The 6,563-nt window shown below is 35.2% G+C and overlaps 1 long non-coding RNA gene across 3 annotated transcripts; it reads left to right on the top strand.

Annotated features, from left to right (window-relative positions):
* Positions 1-3,103: 3,103 nt before the first annotated feature.
* LOC137487526 (uncharacterized) lies at positions 3,104-5,954 on the top strand. Of its 3 annotated transcripts, none has more exons than XR_012389780.1 (7): positions 3,104-3,217; positions 3,322-3,455; positions 4,109-4,190; positions 4,313-4,367; positions 4,467-4,542; positions 4,617-4,788; positions 5,092-5,954. It is a non-coding gene; the product is annotated as an uncharacterized lncRNA (long non-coding RNA). The 3 variants fall into 3 exon arrangements; XR_011006133.2 differs by having other exon boundaries at positions 4,079-4,156; XR_012389779.1 differs by having other exon boundaries at positions 4,079-4,190.
* Positions 5,955-6,563: the final 609 nt, after the last annotated feature.

Raw genomic sequence — 6,563 nt, 5'->3', positions numbered from 1 at the left:
AAGACATTTACTAGACACCGACTAGTCTAGTTTTGGGCTATTCTTAGATGTCTATTAGACATTTACTTACAGCCTAAGTTTAGCCTTGTTTTAACCAATCTGTCTATGTTTAGATGTCTATTAAACACCTATTAAACCCAAACATATATGCTTCTATCTATCTATCAATCTATCTATCTATCTGTATTATCAGGTGTTCTTACAGACACAAGTGTTCTCAAGGTCTCCACTGAGTTCTCACATGATGAATGTCTTCTACACAGATAAAATGGCTTTATTGTGAGAGTTCTGACACGTGGTAGAGCTACAAACATCTGTATCAAAAATAGAAGTGTCCTTGAGGATGAAAAATCAGTTCATCTTATTTCAGATACTTGTGTGGGAGAGCCATAATTGAAAAAGTTAAGTTGTTGAACTAGTTTGCAACACACTGTATACTGCATGTGTGCGTGTGTGAGAGAAAGCGAGCGAAAGAAAGAGAGTCAGATTTAGTCGCGTAAATTGAATCAGGTCAACTGTATCATCACGAATACAATTTAGGCCATTATATTGCTATTCTTTGCCATTGGACAGAGGGGTAAAATAGCTCTATAATGACAAGAAAATGATGTAGAAAGCAAGGGCCATGAAGATGTGTTGAGCATGACTTCATATATGAGTGGAAAAAAGTGAAGTACAAACAGATATAATTCCTCCTCCACCTCTTTAATCATTTTGCCTCATTTTAACAAAGAATCCATTAATAATGTCATGGATATTTAGAGTGTGCTTTGATAAATGAGATCCTGCCCCCTCTGTCTGGTGGGATTCCCATCCACTTTTGAAACCCTGAATTAATGCAATATTGCTGCCTGCTCTCAAAAGGACTTCACACGTACTAGTATTAATTACAAGTGGGAAATGACTTTGTTCATCAATCAAATAATTTTCTTCAACTTGTCAAAAGCAATGGCATCGCACTATGCATGAAGCCCCCTCTGCTTTGTTAACGGCGCTATTGTTTTGACAGAGAGTGAAAGGAAAGCAGCTGCCTCTTGTTCGTTCGGTCGTCACTAGCTGCTCAGCCACCCTGCTGAGGCAAAGTTCACTTAAAACCCCCAAACAGAGCAGAAACAAATTATCACATCAAGGTAGATTAATAGCTCGTGTTACGGAATAATCATTGCTGCTTTGAAAGCAAGAGACGTCTGTGACAAATGCTGGAAGATCTTACAGATCAGCCTTGCCTGTACTCCGTGAGCAAGCTCTGATGTAAAGGGCAGCTCAGATTGCAAATCGTGCTGTTCTGTTTCTTGGATCCGCCGATTTGAGGGACAATTACACCAAACATTGTCATTCGCATGTGCCAAATTCTGTCACAGAAACACAACCCACAACATGGCAATTCCTAACTATTTTGTGTTTGAACAAATTATAGTGGCTTATTCAAATAAATTCCAATAATCTCATTCTAATGTTTTTTTTTTTTTTTTAATCTATTGACCCCCCTTTGATGGGTACGTTTTGGATTATAGAAGGGTCTTCATGCTTTTATTTTCAATGCAGGCTCATTGGCAATATGTGTCTACATGTCGTCAATTTAGAATTATAAGGTTCTATCCGACATTTTTTGTCAAAATTGAGTTATTCACATATTTTTATTAAATGACAACTTATTTACATTATGTGATGATTTATTTGTTGTTTACATTTTAAGACTTTTTGTTAAAAAACCTGGCTCTAAAACGTTCTTTCTGTGAGCCAATCAGCATTTTGAATGCACGCACAAAGACCAATCAGGATCAGCTATCTTTGTCATTTTGCCAGATTGCTCCATTGACAGTGGAAATGATCAGAAAAAGACACAAAATCAGAGTCGACTTAATAATGCCGCACCTCCCAAAATTGAGAAGAAACTTGAAACTGAAAAGATGTGTGTAAATGTGATGATTTAGAAGCATTTTTGACATTAAGATGAAATGTAAAATTTTGCGTTGTTATGTACACGGTTAATAAACAGTGTTTATTAAACTCAATTGCGCAATGTCTGTCTTTTAAATTCTTTAAATTTGATATTAAGGCTCAAAGGGCAAATGCTTAATTTAATTTATAGGACATATAGTTCAATCAATATAATTTAATAGTTCATATAAAGCAAAAAATTAAATAAATATTACCATATTAATTACATAAAAATATAAATCCTAAAACATTTTATAAATGTTGCAGAAAGCATTTTACTAAACCAATTTTTATTTTTTGTTTGACTGTATTTCTTGATAAGTAATGCTTCAGTTAATGATCAAGTCCTGCCTTCTCATCTTGTGTATTTCATGTTTTACAGAAAAAAAGTAGCTTGATGCACATATTTGCAATTTTGAGTGACTTAATTAATACAGTTAAGTCACTTAGACATCTAAGGATCTAAGTTTTGTTTCCCTGTGTTTTTCTGGGTTGTGAAAAATATGTAACTGTGGCAAAATTGCGGAAAAATTTAGTTTTTTCTTGCATGTGTACACTCTCAGAAAAAAAGGTACAATGAGGGTACAATTTTGGTCCTAGAGGGAACAAAATATATAATTGTACCTTTAAAGGTCCCAAATTGGTCCTTAGGGCACAATTTTGTACTCAAATGGGCCAAAAAGGTACAAACGTCCAGATTTAGGTTTGAAAGGTACACTTTTGTACCTTTTATAGCACATTTGGGTACATAATTGTACTGTAAAGGACCATTTTGGCACCTTTAAAGGTACAATTATATATTTTGTTTCCCTATAGGAACAAAATTGTACCCTCAGCTTATAAGATCAAGACACCATATAACACTAATTTTTAATTAATTAATACTAAACATTAATACTAAAATCCATCATTTAAAATATAAAATTAATAAATTGATTGAATAAAATACTTTAATAATTATTTTTTTAATGTATTCAAATGTAGTTTTTTCTCAAAAAATATTTACAATTTAATGTAGAATTGAATGTATTTTTAAAAATTAAAAGCGTAAATACTGGTCTTTACTTACTGTTTAAGACCTTAAATGGGATTTAGAATAAGGATCATGCAGAGTGACAGTATCTTCATTCAGGTGGAGATGTTGCTGTCTCTTTAAGAATGCGGCTTGTTGGCAGTGTTTGTTACTGAGGCGGTCGAGTTTGCTCATGCTGGCTGTTAACACAGAACTTCGCACGATTTTCAAAGAAAAGTCTATTTTGGAGTCCACACTTTTCAGGTAAATATTTATTTATGACATATTTTCAGTTTCATTTTTACATGTGACGCCATGTTCTACTGCTTTTGTCTGACTCTCGTGCCTCGGCTTTCCCCCGCTTAAAGACCGCGAAAAAATTCTCCGGACTGCTTGGTGTACGTTTGCCTGCAGGATGGAGTTGGCTAAGAGGTCTGCAGCTTATTAAAGAAGTTAATACAATATGATATTGAAGTCACCGCGGGACATAACGTTATAGAAGGTGAGTAAGTTAACTATATGCTATTAGTTTTCTCGGTGTAAAAACACACTTTATCGCCTACGTATTCGCGCCTCATATCTTACGTTACTGCTTTATTAATAAGTGTTGCCACTGCAGAATATTATCGCAACCCAGATAGCAAAACACTCGGGCCAGTTCCGGCTAGTTTCTCGCCTGCCGGAGACTTACCCCTCGGCCCGGCTTCATTTGCTGTACTCGGACCGGATGCCTATGGACTCACTGCTCTATTCGGACTGCTTCAATCGGGCAGCAGTAAGCGAGCCGAGGCTGCCGCATCCGAGCCGGAATCGGCCCGTGAGCAAAGCGAGCGATTATGTAACCGTGGCTAATTACAAACGTGGTGTGTGTATTCCTGTACACATCTTCGTTTTAGTGTCTACATTAACGTTGAGGAGTGTCCACAAACTCTTATGTCCAGAATTGTTGGTGCTTCACTCTTGTTTATGCTTATGTTAATGTATAATTATTAACGTACCACGTTGTATGAATCGACGTTTTAAGTAATGCTTCGTTCTTTAATGTAATACCTTACAGTATTTTAACTATTTTATAAATATCTAAAAATAAACAAATAGTTATTATTTTCTCTTATTGCTTTCCAGAAGTTTTTAAAGTTTCCATTTGACCTTCAGGACAGTTGGAACAACAGAATGCAGCCTGACAGCATCAGACCAGTGAAGGTATTTCATATGAAAGCATGGCTCAGTACAAGATGCAAGTATTTCTCATTATCTGTATACCATGGTTTTAATGGCTTACATACTATTTGAAATTTGTAGGTTTTTACTTAAAAACAACAATACATGTACACATATATGTTTAAAATTATTTTCTAGGTATTCATCGAAAGATGAGAGATCAACTGAAAAATGCTATGGACCTGACACTAAGGTACTCTTTCTAAATTTTCTCTATTTGATTAATATTATTAAATTCTAGCTTTGTATGGATTCCTTCATATTTGTTTGTATGCCACATCTTATGTTCCAGGAATTGATTTTACAGCAGCACTTATCATGTTGCCAGCCTTGTTCAGCGAGAAACTTCAACATTTTGCTGTACTCAGGTGCGTAAGTTGTTTTCTGTTTAGTATATGCTGTGATAAATGCATTTTATAATTCTTGATATTCTTTATATTAGGATTGCAAAGCGGGTAGTCCCCTTACAGCAAAAAGGTCGCTGGTTCGAGCCTCGGCTGGGTCAGTTAGCATTTCTGTGTGGAGTTTGCTTGTTCTTCCCGTGTTCGTGTGGGTTCCTTACAAGTGCTCCGGTTTCCCCACAAGACCAAAGACATGTGCTATAGGTGAATTGGGTAAGCTAATTTGTCTGTAGTGTATAAATGAGTGTGTATGAATGTTTGTGTTACTGGGTTGTGGCTGGAAGGGCATCTGCTGCGTAAAATGCTGGATAAGTGGGCAGTTCATTTCACTGTGGCGACCCCAGATTAATAAAGGGACTAAGCCAAAAAAATTAATGAGTGAATGAACTTTATATTAATCATTTTATCTGTTATACTTTTTTTAAAATCAGTGAATATTAATTATTTCACATTCTATGCATGTTGACTTTCTCTTCATCAAAGATATTAATGAAATTATTGCTTTGTTATTTACAGTGAATCATCTTCACCACATCCAACAGTTCAAGTACAGGAGGACACCACAAACTGGACAACAAAACGAGTCACGGCAGTCTTCAGAGTTGATGGCATTGTGATTGGCCGGGTTAATGGTGTGGACGAATATACATTTTTATCCATCTCATTTGAAGAACACCTTGATGTTTCTGCAGTGGAATGTTTTAAATGAACTGTGGACGATGACAAGCCTCGACCCACTCCAGCTACCAGAGGGATCAACCTTGTTTTTTGTTTCTCTAAATGCTCTTGGATAATAATCACAATCATCAAGTTAATCCAGCACACTGCTCTCATTCATGCATAAAGCAAATTTTTAAATAACTTGTGGTCCTAATGAACATTTTCCAGTTATGAGTGCCTTACATGTCATGTTTACCAAAAACATAAACGTATTGTTACAACAAATTACAACTCTTCTTGAGGAAGTTGAGGAAGAATCTACTGATGTTGAGGAAGAGGCTACTGATGTTTTTGGTTTTCTGCACTGTTGATGCAATTTATAGAGAAACATTGCCTTCATTCTGAAATACAGAGAAAATGTTGATGACAAATTATTTATTATGACTGAGTATTCTGACTAAAGACAAATACTTTGGACTTTATAAAGTGCAGTACTTGATGTAGCCTGTGTAATGTGTTTATAAATCTTAAACAGTATTCTTGTGGTCTTTGTATTAAGTGTAGATGATTTACTGAACAGTGACATCTAAATTGATCTTTTTACTGTTTTACATGTCTGGTTTATACTTGCTGTGTAATTTTATTACTTGACACATTCAGTTGTGAATTGTAATAAAATATTATTACATTTCTAAATAAAAATGGACATCTGCGAACCAAAATAATTTATTTATTTGTGCATGCAGTCACCAAAGGATCAAAATGCCTGGGTCAGTACCCTGAAAATGCTATATGATATAAGAAGGTACATTTTCGTACCTTCCTTGGGGGTACAAAATTGTCCCTTAAATGGTACAAATGTAGAAGGTACAATTTTGTACCTCTAAACAGAGGTACAAAATTGTACCCTTTAGGGTACCACCCCAGTGACGGGCCATTTGTACCCTAAAAGGTACAATTTTGTACCTTTTTTTCTGAGAGTGTACTAGGGTTGCACGATATTTAAAAAATATATAATTTTACTTTCGATATGATATTTTCATTTCGATATGATTATTGCAGATCCGCACATTGCGATATCAATGCAGAAACAATATATTGTGCAGCCCTAATGTGCATCTTTCAAAGTAAAATGTCCTGTGAGTGGCACTAAAATGTTCAGCTTTATCAGACACAAATAAGCATCACTGTTTATTTGGTTAATGCATATGTTAAGAAGTCAAATGGCCAGTAAGTGACAATAAAACATGGTTGTGTTGAAAATAACCACCTAAAATAAACATCAGTACAAACCTAACAACAGTGCTTAAACAAAATATGTGTTTTAA

This window comes from Danio rerio, chromosome 14 (assembly GCF_049306965.1).
Source record: "Danio rerio strain Tuebingen ecotype United States chromosome 14, GRCz12tu, whole genome shotgun sequence".
In the NCBI taxonomy this organism is placed as follows: Eukaryota; Metazoa; Chordata; class Actinopteri; order Cypriniformes; family Danionidae; genus Danio; species Danio rerio.
Note: the sequence above shows the minus strand (reverse complement) of the source record. Positions and strands in the feature narration are given on the sequence as shown.